Source organism: Falco peregrinus, chromosome 8 (assembly GCF_023634155.1).
Source record: "Falco peregrinus isolate bFalPer1 chromosome 8, bFalPer1.pri, whole genome shotgun sequence".
Lineage (NCBI taxonomy): Eukaryota > Metazoa > Chordata > Aves > Falconiformes > Falconidae > Falco > Falco peregrinus.
The window spans coordinates 16,685,120-16,702,047 of record NC_073728.1 but is presented as its reverse complement, the minus strand read 5'-3'; the positions used below and the strand labels follow the sequence as shown (position 1 = coordinate 16,702,047).

The 16,928-nt window shown below is 36.5% G+C and overlaps 1 protein-coding gene across 7 annotated transcripts in view; it reads right to left on the bottom strand.

The window, feature by feature from the left end:
* PDE1A (phosphodiesterase 1A) overlaps positions 1–16,928 on the bottom strand; it is a 249,081-nt gene that overhangs the window by 146,492 nt on the left and 85,661 nt on the right. The window lies entirely within an intron of this gene.

Below are 16,928 nucleotides of genomic sequence, written 5' to 3'. Positions count from 1 at the left end.
TAGTTTTTTAAGGGTAGATTTTTAAAAGGCTGTATAAACACCTTTCAGAAATTATTAGCCTTGCCTTGGAGAAGGAAAGAGAGTAAATCTCTGAATACTCCATCCAACTTCATTGTTCTAAAATTCTTTAGTAACCAACTGCTATTATCAGCATCTAACTGAACCTGCTGTTTAGTTTGGGATTTTCTGTGCACAAAACCATTTACCAACCAACTGTACCATTTGGGCTTTCAACTGTTTAAACTATTTGCCACTTTATGCAAATTTTGAACTTTGGTCCTTAATTCTGGCAATGAAGTGTGACACTTAAAGCTTTATTCCATTAGATGCCATAATCTTTGTTCTGCTTCCATAAGAAAGCAAGGGGTCAGAGGCTTTCCCCTATTGTTCATGAGCAATGAGAACAAGTGGAGAGCTAAGTTTCATACATCCATTTATTTTCTGGACCAATTAAAGGTGGGGGGGAGACAACATGTTTCTACATGCTTCTCTTCTTACTTTTTTTGAAATGTACAGGTTTGAAATATAAAAATCAAAAGCAGGACTTATTACAAGAATGCTGTTTTACTTTTCAACATAGTACCTTGCACCAGTTCACCATTTAGGGAATTGTAATACAATTAAATCACTAACTAAAGCACAGAGGAAAATTTTTACAAGAGTAAAAATCTTGTGCAACTCCCAACAGGATTTTTATTAGAGTATTTATATGATTTGGTGGATTAAATCCACTCCATAAAGGCTGCATACAGGCCAAGCATTTAAATCTGATGTATAAGAAATTGGAGCGGATGACGTGAAATCCATTTATGCCATCGTTGTCACTTCATCCAGAAAGAAGGTCTTCAAAGTTTCTCTACAAGACAGAATAGCTGTCACAGCCTTTTCTTGATAATGAAAGGGCTATGTTTCTCAGCACCCCTTTTACCAGCTTCCAGTTCATATGCAGGATCTCCAAATCTGTCTATACTGAGCCAATAAAATGTTCCAGGTGCCTGATTTCTTGTATTGCCCCCAGACACAGGTTAAATGTTGTAGGAGATGCTGTGATTGCCTGCCATACAAAGGGTGATCTTTATCACAAGCATGTAATGCTTAATATAGAACACTACCTACTAGAACTGTGTTTGTGTAATGGTTTAAGAGCTAAATTATAGTTACGCACATTCTCCATATAGGAACCCATATTCCTCAGCGCAGTTCATCCTGTCATGGATCAGGCTGAATAGTTTTTCACCCAACTGCTCTACCAGGTTTGCATTAAGCTTACTGCACTCTGTGTACATAAATGTATAGGACAATCTCAGTTTACTTCATGTTGACATCTGCAAAGCACACACTAAAACTTAAACTAATGACTTCTCTAAGCTTGAATAACTAGACAGTACTGAAGATAATTGTGACTCAGAGTGGAGACAGAAAAGTTGGCAAACATTACTAGATCTATTGCAGTGCATGTGGTAAAGCTCTGTGGAAACAGTTGTGCAGGCCTTTAAGTTCTGGCTTCCTTTTTACCTCTTGTAAGTAAGACTATTTATAAAATTGTTTTATTCTCTCTTGCTTTTGCTGTTTACATGCACACACAAACCGAGCAGAGACTTACGTCAATGCCGTCACGCAGGAGATTAATTTCCCTGCTAGGAGTTTCCTGCTCAGACTGGAGCATAGGAACTTGGCTTCAGAAGCTTCCCAGTCCTTTACTTTTGCTTTTATATTTTACTACATCTTAAGAATCCTAGGAAAGCTCAAAGTAAATAAGTAGAAATACCAAATAATACAAATAACAGTGTCTCATAGGGACATTAATTTTCCTGATTAATAAAACTCTTCTGAAGAACATAACTAGTATCACAGTTGTATTTTGTTTGATTCTACCTGATATTATTAGGATTTTATACTCTGCATCTTCAGTGAAGGGGAAGAGGGAGATGAGAAGGAGAGGAAAGGAGGGGAAACAAGAAGGAGGAAGAAATTCCTTTGGGATATATGATGCTAAATTAGCACTGAGATACACAAGTCAAAACATGGCATTCTTTGGTTTTGAGCCAGTGCAATATTATTATTGGCCATGTTGGATGGAATTTCAGTCTCTATTGGAAAACACTGTAATTGATGTGCCATGTGATTTTTAAATGTATACATATAACGGTAACTACATACTGGACAATAGAGCAACTACTGACTAATAGACAACATACTGTTGTATGCCTTAAAGAAAGGGAGGGGAAGTGCAATAAAATGCCCAGAACTTAGTACAGACAGGCTACAGAATATCAAGCAAAAAATAATGGCTAAACTCTTTAAAGATAATGATGAAAATGTATGTCAATATAAATATTTGGTACAATAAACAGAAAAAAAAAATAGTTTAGAACTCCAAAATTATCCACAAAGGAAAAACATGACTAACTGTGGCATATGTTAAGAATGGTTGTTGGACAACAACAAGATCATGAGACCAAAAGAATTTATCTCCTAAACTGCAGTTCACCATGAAAAATATACGGGCATTTAATAAGACAGAGGCTATGCTAAAAGGAATCAGAAGAGACATGGTAGGCTCTATCAATTTTCTCTATGTACAATAGTTCTTATCTGAAAAACCGGGATAAAGAGGACAAAATCTATCATAACTACCTCTCCCCTAGATAGGTTTTTCTTCTTAACTCACATTCAAATCCAGTTTTAAATTTCTGTTGAGGTGGCAGATTATGAACTTAAACAACCATCAGTCACGCGTAATAGAAAAAACCATTGTAAGACAACAAGAACTGTAGGCCCGTTCTGACGAATGGTATGCAAAATATAAATGTTAATTTTTAATGGTTTGAGTTTTTTTCAGGCAATTCTGCTTCACCTACAATAAGATTTTTAATATTTTTTTTCCATTTTAGATTTTGAAAGTATTTTGCACTGCCTTTCATCATGATCTCCAAGTTCAGCTATTTCTTAGTTTTCTAGAACTCACTTCATTTGCATTGGTTAAAATACGCTGGGTCTTTGCACAGCCTTCACATTTTCTGGTTTTCATTATTAGATTTCTGGCATCCATTTTGAGTGACATGGAAACTATGTGGAAGTGTACACACATGCATTTCTTTAGGGGATTAGCAGTATCCGGGAGTTGCTGCAATATCTTTTCCTATCAACTATTTGTTCTTTGGTCACATTGCCACTATCCATTGGTTAGATACAAAAGAAGGTACAACAGCAAAAAGTCTACAGGTGATTATATATCATCTTACAAAACTGTTCCTTGGAAATAGCAACACTAATAACACCAGAGCTTTGCCTTCTGATTGTGAAAATTGCTTTTAAGTAACAGTTTCCCCATAGATGTTTTGAAATCTGATGCTCATTTTAAAGTCTTACAAATAGTGTTAAATAAAATTCTGAGTTCAGCTCTATGCTCAGATACGTAACATGGCCATAGACAAAAAATGTCTTGTGCATGACTCTGAGATCTATTACGTTAACACAATAACATTTTGATCATTCTTCTTACTTTTACAAAGATATTAAAAAAAATAATGCATACAGTAATGATCTGAATTTTTTTTCTTCCTATCTAGATTCTATTATGACCTTTGCAATACACAATACTTTTTCTCAAGGATAAGAATACTCACAGAGTTGTATCTTTTATTCTACATATAAACTACCTACATCATTTTCTTCCCTATACCATCTCCCCAAAACCACACACACTTCTTCCTAAGTCTCCATTTACTGTGATGACATCCTTCTAAGCACGCCACATTTATGTGTACTCGTGACATAAGACTAGTGCGAAGTTAATCTCTTCTAGCAAAACTTTAAGGAGACCCATTAGGCAACTCACCCTGTTTTGTGGCAATAGCATTTCCAGAGAAGAAAAACAAGCAAAGGAGAAATGTAGACTGTTTGTATATCAAATATTTCTCTCTCTCTCTTCCCAGTAAAGTTAATTCTTAGTACAACTGAACTATGTAAAACAAGGCTCTCCTGCTAATAATTGTAGTCTAGGTATGAGAGAACTTTGCACGTCAAATGCATCAGCTCATTCAATTTTAAAAGTACATATGCAAAACCAAGAATCCTTCAGCCTCTTGCTAGAGAAGGTGAGTACAATTATGTAAGTGTGGGAAATACAGTATATTTGGCACTGAAATCAGTGGTTACAATCCTGAAGAAGGGTTCACTGGTGTGTTCAGAACCTGTTACTCCTTTGGATAAATTTTGACAGTCAGTTAATCTGCAGTGAGTGAGCTAGTCAGAAGATCACTTATTTAGTAAACATTTTTTTAAAATAAAAATTATGCTCAGAAGTAGTTCAGTGCTTACACTTTTTATCAAGCATCAAAAGTTTGGCAGAATTATAAAATAAAAAGAACCTGACTAAAGAATGTGAAACACACAAAAAGTTATAGTTGATAAACAAGGAATGAGTCACCGTTTCCTGCAAGGTCTCTGCCTAGGTTTTTTTTCTCTTCCCATCTTCATGGAAATACATCTTTTTTCATTCATACATTTAAAATCTCATTTCAGAAAAATTAATTTCATAACTGTACTAGAAACGCAAACTGAAAAAAACCTAAATATGCATTCATTTTATACCGTAATCTGCCTGAACTCAAGGCTGAGGCAAACTAATTTTGCTAGTTAAATTATCTGAGATGTCTGAATGTTGTTATAATCTAATTGGCTTTATTACTCACACAATTATTTTACAGATTAATTTAACATACACATAATGGGTGATGCTCCGAGCCACAGAAAATGCACTGTTTTGCTATCTACTAAAAGACAAAGCACACACTAAGGCATTGTTAAATTCCTTACCTATGGTCTGTAGGTGTATCTGTAACGAAGAATGAGTTGATATTTTTCATTCTAAAGTCTTAAAATTGAACTAAAAGCAACACATAACAGATTTTTTAACAAAACCTGTGTACTGATGACTTTCATGGAACTATAAAACTTCTCATGAGTCACTATTGAATAATAAATTAAAACACAATATTCAGTAAGAAAAGGGTTTTCCAGTAGCTAAAAACCTCTTGACAACAGCTGGAAAATAATTTTAATAAGATGTAGGCTAAAACTGACTACTGTATAATATTCTTTCAACTGAAGACTGTGTGTATTTTCTATCCTCCCAAAAGGTGTCAATTCTGTAGCTTGTATTAGAATTTTATCACTTAATTCCACTCATCCCCTAATGGAAGGATGAACAGTTTTGCTTCACACCCATTCCGTCTCACCTTTTTCTCTGGAACCTGTCAAAAAACATGCTGAGTTGTATTATTTGTTATGATTCTGGACTATGTTATATGACTACCTTCTGACTAGAATCAGAACAATTTGAACTAAACCACAATTCAGATAAGAATCATTAATGCAAAGATGCAAGATTCTTCTGCTGAGTTCCAGGAGCTTTATGGCTCCCCTGAGTCTGCACACTGAAATATTGTGCACTTTCGTCATATACTTTACAAATTCTCGTGACAAAAGTAAAAGTTGGGTTTGCATTGTGCAATACAGTCATCATTTTTACATAAATACCTTCTTTGACAAGTGTTTTCACACCAGCATTTGTTTTCTTGCTCCTACCTATTAAATGTTTGACACTAGCAATTAATTCCTAATCTAATTTTTATGAGTAACAAAATCAGCTCTCTGCTGATGTATAATATACATTTTTCCCTTTAATATAAATACATATTCTCAACAGCTTTTAAATACCACTCCCATGAGCACAGTAAGTCTCTTTCATTATACATATTATTGTCAAGCAGTAAAGCATAATAAGACTAATTTAAAATTAATTATCTAAATAGCCAAGTAGCAGATTTTTAATTACTTAGTTGCAGAATTTATAGTTAAGCAGGGAGATCTGTACATTCATTAAAGCTACTCTGCTACTATCCTGACAAGACAAGCTAGAACTGGAATTAACATGTCCAAGATGACAATATCCAATCCAGTCAAACAATCCATAACAGGTACCACCACATGTATCACAAACTGATGTTTTTGCTGAAGCCCAGTAGGTATGCCATAGGGAATGTCAAGCATTCAGTGGATCTGCTATTATCAGATTTTTATTTTGTTTACTACTCTATGCTTTTGAATATTCAGACCAGACTGCTTGGTATAAGAATTAAATTCATGAAATATTGAAAAAAGAAATGTAAGACATATGTTGTCATGTAACTAGTCCCAGTCAGCCACCGTAATCAAAGCCCATCACACTTAACAATACCAATTCGTAGATTAGAATCACAGAATTGTTTAGGTTGGAAAAGACCTCTAAGATCACCGAGTCTGACCATTAACCCAGCACTGCTAAGTCCATCACTAAACCATGTCCCTAAGTGTCACATCTACACATCTTTTAAACACCTCCAGGGATGGTGATCCCACCACCTCCCTGGGCAGCCTGTTCCAATGCTTGGCAACCCTTTCAGTAGAAGAAATTTTTCCTAATATCCAATTTAAACCTCCCGTGGTGTAACTTGAAGGCATTTCCTCTTGTCCTATTGCTTGTTACTTGAGAGAAGAAACTGATACCCACCTTGTTACAGCCACCTGAAAGCACAGTGATAAGGTCTCTCCTCAGTCCCTTTTCTCCAGGCTAAACTACCCCAGTTTCCTCAGCTGCTCCTCAAACAACTTGTTCTCTAGACCCTTTACCAGCTGCACTGCCCATCTCTGGACACACTCCAGCATCTCTGTCTGTCTTGCAGTGAGGGGCCCAAAACTGAACACTGTTTGAGGTGTGCCCTCTCCAGTGCCGAGTACAGGGGACAATCACTGCCCTGGCCCTGCTGGCCACACTGTTTCAGATACAAGCCAGGATGCTGTTGGCCACCTGGGCACACTGCTGGCTCATGCTCAAGCCAGCCATCAGCCAGCACCCCCAGGTCCTTTTCTACCAGGCACCTTTCCAGCTGCTCTCCCCCAAGCCTGTAGCGTTGCATGGGGTTGTAATTGTAATTCATTACAATTAATCTGCACGGTTAAACAAAATTCTATTAATTCAGTATTTCACACCATGAGTTGCAGTAATCTCATCCAGGACATTCTGAAAAAGCATAGAGCCTTTTATACTCATCAGAGAGAAGTTGTTATAACATCAATTCCACTGATGTCAGTAGCATTCATTGCATGATTAACTCACTGTCAACGTGGTCCTCAAAGAGCAGATGGAGCAATATTCATCAAATACACTGTATCTGGCAAATCGTGCTCCCAAGAAAAAGACCTATCCAGTTAGGATAGGTCCTAACTAATCAGAACGTCTGCAAAGGAAAATAAAAAATGTGATGTGAGACAGCCTTCAGAAGGAACTATTCCTGTTCCTCTAAAGAAACAGGTTTTAGTGGATCTTGAAATACACCTATGGGAAAACACATTCTCCTCTGAATTTTACCCTTGTCCCCCTATAAGAGCCATGAACTTGGGTAACACCTGTCAGATGCACTTCCAGAAATAGTAGTAAAGCTCACTGCCATTTTTCAAGTGAGGAATTACACCCTTTTATCCACAAACAATACGAGCCATGAAGATGCTCAACATCCCTCCACATAGCCGGTTAGCAGCACTAGTTTAGCTCAGAAACAGGAATATTAAAGAGAACAGCCTCTAGCACTACCACTCAGCCCTGAGCTAAGCAGGGCATTTAGCACGGTATCTTCTCCAAGCCTTAGACTGAGATAACCAGGCATGGGTCAAATCAATCTTTCAGTAGCCGATGCTCACCTGCCAATGCCCTGTGCCTCACTGCAAACTATGCATACGGAGCTTATGGCCCTTTCTCTGATACTGCTGTTCAGTTTCTTGAGGCCCATCGGTTGAACCTTTCATGTTCAGGTAAGTCTTATCTTCAGATTGAGACAGCTGCTCCTATTCTTCAGTTTTATTTGAAGTAACCCACAATATTTATTGCAAGGTCACTATAGTAAAATACTTTAGAATACAATAGAATGATTCTGGATTGGTAAAGTGAATGACTTTGCTCTACAGATACATAAACTCAGGAAACTATTTAACAATGGGGACCGTTTAAATAGTATGTAAAATGAAATGAGCATGTTATAATTAATGACTATATGCTAGGTGCTAAAATATAATTGTTCATTTAACAGCCTTTCTTACAGAGTGTTTGAGACATTTATGAACTGGCTTTCACCCTAACTCTATACAAGCAAGCATCTGTGCCCACATGATTTCTGTCAGTAAAATGTCAATTACGACTAAGAATTTTTCTCACTTGGATCAATGCAATGCTATTTAATTGTCCCTTTATCCAGATTATGTGAATTCTTCCATTACACTCTTTGACCCTTAGGAACTTATTCATTTAGCGATATTATAGGAAGTAGCTCAAAAAACACAATTAAGAAAAACATTTCACAAAAATCATATAGCCTAAGGAAAATGTTACAGGGTACTCAGTTAAACTCTACTAAGGTTGTTTTGGCATGATCATTTTTAGAAAAGAAACACAGAGAAAACCATGAAATGCCAGGAATATGTCTATATAAAAACAAGTTGTTTTCTATTTCTGATAATGTTTGTCTTTCATATTCCTGTGTAAATCACTGGTTTTGTGATTCGGATTTCTCTGGTTTGGGGAACCATATCTTTCAAGGACTTGTTCAGGGTGAATTCAAACAGTGACTGTTCTGCGCAGAAGCTCATGTTACAAAGCTATGGAGGGCATAATGATTTGGGATAATGATGAATTAGACTTCCAAGTGGTATCAAAAGCAAGAACATGTCTGCAGGAAGGGATCCATTAAAAGCTCCCAGAGACCTGAGGCTTTTTGGAAATGCAAGGAATAACCACAGATTTAAATAGTGCTTCATTGGTCTCTTCCAGCAATGGCTGCCAGCAGTGAGAATATAAATCTGAAAGTAGGTTTAGTTCCTAGAATAATTGGTTCTGATGCACTTCACATCTCAGTATTTTCCTGTTAGATAGGCAAGGAGACTATGAAACTATTGGCAGATGGCTGAAGAAAATTGCATTCCATCTAAAACTGAAGATTTTAAAACTGCAAACACATATTCTTGAAAAGATTGAAAAGTGGAAGACCTGGTCATTCATTAACAAAAGCATGCAGTCTGAATCTCTGAAAACAAAACCAAAACCAAATAAATCATGATGGTGATCTGGGAGAAGTATCTCAGAATGATACTACTGAAAGACTGTATTTGTTCTTGACCAGTTAGATTTGCAAATAAAAAAAATGTTGCACTTCAGGTTGACATTGTGAACATATAAAAAGGGTACAAAACCTTTCAAGAATAATACTGTGACTGGCATGTAGAGCTCAAAATCAGATACATAAGCAGTATTTTGCAACCAACAGAAACAATACAAGCCAAGACAATGACCAGTGTTTGGAAAGAGATGCATGATATGCAACAGTTAGATCACTGTGACAGTGTTCACAAGTGCTAGCAGAGATTATATCTCCCAGAGTGATATTTTACCTGTTTCACAACAGCAGGACACGACTTCTGTTCAAGATGGTGATTACTACCTCGATCCTTTTCCATGGTATTGTAAAGCAGATAGTTTTTTCCCCATCCTGTTTGTAGAGTTGCTTACTGTCACCTAAATGTGGCAAAACTCTGGCAATTGCCCTGCATTTTGGGACCACAAGTATAATTTTTTAATTCTAATTTTGCCCCTGCTGTATTTGCAGTTCTTGCTGTAAGTTAATAATACTTCACGCTATACAACAAAACCAAACATGTCTCAGCACTTCAGAGCCAGTGGATACACCTTTCTATTCTGACAACAAACATTTGATAACTCTTTTGCTAAATATAGTTTCCAGCCAGTGTATGATCCTTAGAAAGTTCCTCCAAGCCCTAAAAGCCATTATATGGATATGTTTCTCAAGGAACCATAGAACAAAAGAAGTGATGGAGCAAGTCACTGTATTCACTCACTGTGACAAGGGCAGAGGAAAAACTAAAAGGCAAAGCCACCACACAACAAGCATCATACTTGCACTGTAATTTCAGCCAACTAGTATCAAAGCATACCTTCAAAACTGCAGGAAAATATCCTTCTGTTGGTAACTGTTGCAACCCTTCCTCCGCCTCTATCTAAAGTGGTGTTAACAAGTGAAATATAAATATAAATTGGATAAAAACCAATTTCACCAACCATACAAAACCACCTTGGAAACTAAATGCATCATGGCTAGTAAGTACATTATCCTCACAGTTTTTCTTAGATTAATCTAAAATTATGATGTTGAAGTGACAGTTGATGCATAGCAGACAGCTTCAGTTCTAATTTACAGAGATTTAGCTTGTTATAGCTAACACTGCACAGCGCCTTGTGTGCTTATACCGTCAACCTGATTGTTTGACAGAATGTCCTTTGTAAGTGAAGTGAGTGCCATTCAGAATAGGTTAGTGGCAAAAACAGCCTAGTTATGTTTCCTTGTTGTACAAATATAAACTGTGAACTGAGAGGACCCTGGGCTGGGACATAAGAACCCTGAGCTTTTCACTAGTCCATTGACTGACCTTGGACAGGTCACTTTCAACTCAGACTGCCTAAGTTTCAACACTGGGAGCTGATGAAATTTCTTCCTTTCAGAATGTGTTTTGATTTTTACAGACTAAAATTCTTTGAAAGAGCTACACATTCTTTCTTCCTTTATTTCTTCTCCTGTATCAAGCAAATTTTCATTTCAGTGGCTTTGTAGCAAGTTTCTTTTGAAACCCCTTTCCTATGCAATCATATCAAAAATATCTTTTTCTTCCCTCTTACGTATCGTGCCCCAGTCCCATACAGATCTTATCAATTTGTGCATATGTAAGTCACTATATCTTATTAGCATTTGCTACAAATTCAGTATGTCCTTTGGTATAAGCTTTAAGGAACTGCTTTGAAGTGACAAAAGGCAAATATCAACTTGTTCTCAAGGTTTCTGCTTGGTTCCAAAACCACACTTACAATTTGGAATACTGCAGCAATTTCATGAGCTATGCAGGTGGTTTCTATCACACCATCATTCATATTTTTGGCAGGTTTTGAGTCTGCATAATATACCCTGAAAATTTCTTAATGTGATCTGTGCCAGGAAAGGAAAACTTATGTTCTGCCAGCTTGCTGACAAACCCTATCTATGATATCAGACTTTTGCTCAGTCAGTAATGCAAGTAAAACCTCAAATCGCAGTGAGAATCTTATAGAAGGCGGCCACTACAGTTGATGAGGCTGACTCACTAAATCACAGGGTTACATGTAATTTGTTGCTTAATCATAACCTTGGTTTTAAGTAAAAAATATCTTAGTCGAGTCTGGAGTTCAGCAAACCTACCTACCCTCTCCTATCAGCACAATGCAATCTTTCAAGTTAAGCAACATTATGATGCAAGAACAGTATCTGTCAATAACTCCCCTCAAGCTGAAGATAGAAAACGAAGGATGGTTATCCTGTTTCAGCTTCTTAAAGGACTCTTCAGTAACATCTTTGACTTGGGGAGTGTAAGGAGGAACAGTACTGAAATTTCGCAAGACAGCCTCGTACAGGTTGCCTGGAGAAGAGGTCAAAGACATGAATATTTTAGACTCTATAAAACATGTAGAAACATTGCAGGTGTTCAGTGCCCTTCCTAGCTACCTAATTACTCTAATGGAGAATGAAATAAAATCTGCTTTAATCTCTAGCACTTTTTGATACTATGACATTTAAAAAGGCAAATCCATATAAGAATCTAAACTGGATATCACAGAGCAGAAAATATTCATTTATCTCTTTTCCTGATGTAAAAATACTGAAATGTCTACACTTTGACACAGTCCAATATATTCGCACATTCTAAAGCTGAAAACTACTTTGAAATGCTGTTTTGTCCTACCGTAATTAATCAGCAGCTGGGCATTGTGACTGAAGGAATTTAGAGGATAATCTGGGTTGGGGCCATTCCCACACCCATCACCTTACTACTTCCATTGAAGTAATTTCCTCCTTCCCTCCTGCCACTCTTAAAACTTCTTTTGTTATGCACCATTTGATTTCTTCACTACTAGTACTAGTCCAGGATGAGACATGTTTTGAGAAGGCTTTGATTCTAACGTACCACAATACTACAATATAACATTTCAGGAGAGACCTTCAGCTAGAGTTGAATGCCACAGGATCAGGGAAATTAAGGCAACTCTTTGCACCTAACCTCCCTGGATATGAACAGAGCTCAGGTGACATGAAAAAATAAATGCTGAAATACTAAATAATACAATTTACTTGTTACATAAAGATTTTTTGTGAACATATCAATCATTTATAACAACTTGGGAAAATTTTCGTGCACTGTAAAATTTTTAAACAATGTATTTTAAACATTTGTTTGATGTGATAGTACCCAAAATTCCCAGTGGTAAACAGACATCATTGTACCAGTTGCTACAATACAGAACAAAAAGCTGATTGCTACCCCAAAGATCTCACAACATAAGTTATCTGAGAAATGAGTACATCGATACATTGCCAAGTCTGAATTTTGTTTTAAACTTCCAGCAATGACTGGTGAGAATGAATCAGCATGCCACAGTAGTTTACTTATAGGGAGAATCAATTATGCTTTGAGTCATTTTTATACAGTTCAAAATACAGAGAAATTACAACTATACCTTGTTAAAATGAGACTCTGTTTGCTTATAGATAATTGCCAGGGAGCATCAAAAGGAGTGAAGCTATAAGTGATTTGCTTAAAACAGAATAAACACACAAACTGAATACCAAACTGGATCTCCAATGTCCAAGTTTAGACAGTGAATAAACATCCAGCTAAGAGGTGGAACTGGTTTCACGTTTCAGCAGTTAGCTTCCAATAATGACAAGCACAGTAGCTAAACCAGCTGAAATGCTTTCTTTTGTATAGCTAGTACCCTAACCTCAGCACACAATGTTTTTACACAGATGTGACACATTTCTTGCAGGTCTTTCTAAGGAAGGCAGCTCTAAGAGTTCTGGAGATCAGTATCATTTCCAGTTTTAAGCACACACCTGGGCTGCTCTGATTTTTTCAGTTGATTCAGTTGAAACGATAACTTTCTGAACTTACAGTCATATTTAGCATATATCTAAAGGGTGCAAATAGATAATGAATGGTGATTGCAGTGATAATTATACTTGCCAGGAAGTGATGAATCACTTCATACTCTCTTGCTGGTCTTAATTTAAAACCTGGCACTTATCTTTGTGGGTTTTGGTTTGGGTTTTTTTTTTTTTTGGCATATGTCCAAAAAGCTGCAGCATATTTTTCTAGACCAAGGGTTAAAACAGACAGAGAAAAATGTAACAAGAAAACAACTGTTAGAAGAAGAGAAAATAAAAGGAAGAAAAGTCAATGACAACAAAAATCCAAGAATTTCTAAAGATGTGGTCTGAGGCTCTACTCAAACTGTCAGAATGTCAAGCTTTCCATACTGGTATAGGAAGGAAATATGGAATAAAGCTCTAGAAAAAATTCTAAACAAGAACTAAGAGGAGTTTTAAGCTATGGGATATGATGAAAGAGCTGCAGAAAGCAGTTACATGTTAAATGGATCTAAGAGGAGGAGAATGGCTAAGAAGATAGTGTTGAGTTTGTTTCTTGTGATATGTTGATACTTCAGTGAAATAATTAATGTTATGTCCATTATCTGAGCAGAATCTACTAATGGTAGAATTTATCAACATCACAGACTGAAGCAAGACTATCAAAAGTGCCTTAAAGTCCTCTGCTTAGTTTCCATCAAAAGTTAAAGGCTAGGCACTTAAAGACCCTAATTACTTCCTAAAAGTCCAGTCTTGATTTTCTCCATTTTATCTGAAATTTAATTAAAAACTTAGACAAAAGTCAAGTCACTCCTGAGGTAGTTTCTCATGTCCCGCACACAGCTGGGCTCTTCACAGAGGTAAGCTAAGAAAATAATGTTTAGAAATTTTGATTTAGAATAGTTAACCAAAGCAAAGCAGCATTTTCTACTGTATTTGATTATGGCATTAATGGACAAGTAGAATCAGTAGTATCTTTTAAGGAGGAATCAGAAATAAGAAATACTTTCTTTATGCTTTTTCTCAAAGTGACTTTGAGCACTGAGGATTACACGCACACTGAGAGATACCTGGCAAGCATTTGATTTGAACATTTTCACATTCATGTTCTCCAAGAGCCACTGGAAAAGAAGGTCTCTGAAAGGCTTAAAAGGAGCAGGCAGCACTGTTTGATTCTTCCATGTGTTGATCTGACAAGAAGAGATTAGAAAGTTCAAGCATCTGCTCCTGACCCGGACACAAAAGTACAATAAAGATTTTCTTTTAAAAAGCCTGCTTGAAGTAGCAGTAAATGTTAAATAAAATGAGTACTGGCAGCCTGTAAATTCACATACAAATAGCCTAGACCTTTTTTGCATTTAAATTGTGGGGGTTTTCTCATTATGAGTATTCTGCATTTCATCACATTTGTCAGACTTTGACTTCTGGGAAGTAGCACCATTAACAGTGCAGCCTAACAGCTACACCAGCAGTCTGGAACCTAAACAGCCCAGAGGATAATTCTCAGAAACCTCTAAAGCCCTTTTAGCAACGGTACTGTAAATAATAATAAGTTCTTATAAGGATAGAACTTGCACAGGAACTTAATGATCTTCTTGCTTTTTGGTTTTTTTGGTTGTTTTTTTTGGGGGGGGGGGGGGTGTCAAGAAAATATTTTTCTGTGAGATTCTTCATTATATCTATCTTCAACACCTATCTTAACTGTGGAGACTGCATTGCCCTACTTTCGTGCCTCTTTAGTTTCCAATTCTTGTCTAAAGTATCAGTTTCATGTCCTGGATTTTTTTTTTTTTTTTGTTATTCACGTGCGTTTTCCTGCTATTTCTTATGGGTCTAACATTATTCAAATTGGAAAACTGACAGAAAAAAAAAACCAAAATGAATACAAATAGTACTTTTAAAATTTATTATAACTTTCAAAAACTGTGGATGAGCCTGTCTGTCTCCAGCCCCTCAGATACATTTTTGGCAATGGTATGCAGTGCTGTTATCTCTAAAAATCATTCTTACATTCTGTTAAGTAAAAAAAAGTATCCAATTAATTTATTTCTCCACAATTTCTGAGGGCAAATTGGTGTGAATTGAATTGATATTGGTATATTTAACCTCACATATCTAAGTGTTCTAAAGCATTCAAGTTCACCTAAGTAACAACATGCGAAAAAGTATCAGATTTCATGGGTATTTTGAAGGAAAAAATATCACTGTTAGTAAGAGGAATTTTCACCCCTAAAAATATATGTTAAACTTACATATATATGTAAGTTTAATACAGCTGAGTATGAAAACAAAATAAGTATTTATTCTATTTTATCAGCAAAAGTACATTTACATAAGAATCAGCAAAAAGGAGATAACTTTCTGTTATACATGAAGGCAGCATGCTTATCATGACATTTACGCCTACTGAGATGTTCATCTGGGAAAGTCATATTGACAGCTTAGTACTTGAAGCCATCATTGTTCACAGACACATACAATTAATAGCTAGACGGTAATGAGATGTAAGTCTATGTGAGTATGCAGAGGGCGGAAGGTTGTAGTGCACCCACATACATCCACTATAAAAACTCCCTATCGCAAAGGCTGCCTTTGTTAGCAAACCAGGATAAATCAAAATAAAATACCATTTTTGTGAACGCTGGATAGAGCTACTTTCCAAGTCTGGATAACTGTCCAGAATCTTTCGTTTGTAGGTTGAGGGGAAGAGGGTGAGGAGAGGTTTCAGAATTTGTTCTCCCTGTGTGTTGTCATCTTTAACTAGATACCGCGACTTTGCAAAGCAGACTTGGGCAGTTCCCCTCGTGATAAATCACCTGAACAAATCAGTAATGATGTCTGGGGCTCCTACTGAGTCCCCAGATGAGCTGATTGCATAAAATATCAGAAAAGTAAAAGATGCGTGAGTTTCCCAACCTTGAAAGAGTTTGCAACCTGGTAAGAAGCCTACAGAATTTAGTATTTCTTATGCTATGGGAATTTTAGTGTTTACTCAGTTTTACCAGTGAGTCTGGATTTCAGAGGCCTCAGAAGTCAATCCAGAGAAATGACATCTCAGGCAGGCATATATCAGCGGAAACACTGAATAATCAAAAACTGCAGAGGCAAGCAGGAGTAGAGATGAGGAGAACTCAATATAACTTTCTAGTCAAGTGACTTGGTTAGCTGATTTCGCTATCTTTGGCATAAAAAGAAAAAAAAAAAAGAAAATACAAAAAAGCTCAAAGTCCCTTTAAAATGAAAACCAAACACAGAAATCAACACTGAAATCACAGATAGTGTAATTATCTAGAGTGTACAGCCCTCGGCTATAGCCTTCACTACCCATCAGCTCCGACTCATAGTTCTGTACATATGATTAGTTACATCCACAATTAACAGTAGTCAGAGATGTGTCTCATTGGCTAATATGAAAGTGTGCAACACTTCCTTTCCTGTTTTTCTTCTTATCTAAAGCAAAATATCAGGCATATTAATAAATCCTGATAATTTGTGTTAAGATATATTTCCCTTCTCCATTTTTTTGTCATAACTATTCCTCTGAAATACCTTTTTAGTACTTTAGTTATTGCAAAGAAATAACAATGAGCCATCCACCCAAAAAGCACGTTTCCCAAAGCCCCATTAACATACGTTTATCTGAAATGTCTTGGGTTTACTTAACAGATTTTACTGAGGAAGAAATCCCTCAGGACCGCCAGTCATTCATATGACTTCAGCCTCTTTCTCTTAGAGGTGAAGCATTAAAAGAAACTCTCCTGATAGCAAAACACAGTGACACGATCAAAACAGAATCAACTGAAACTAAAAATTAAGCCTTTATTCTATGTCAGGTACTAGTTCACTCTCTTGCTTTAAGAACAACAGGTA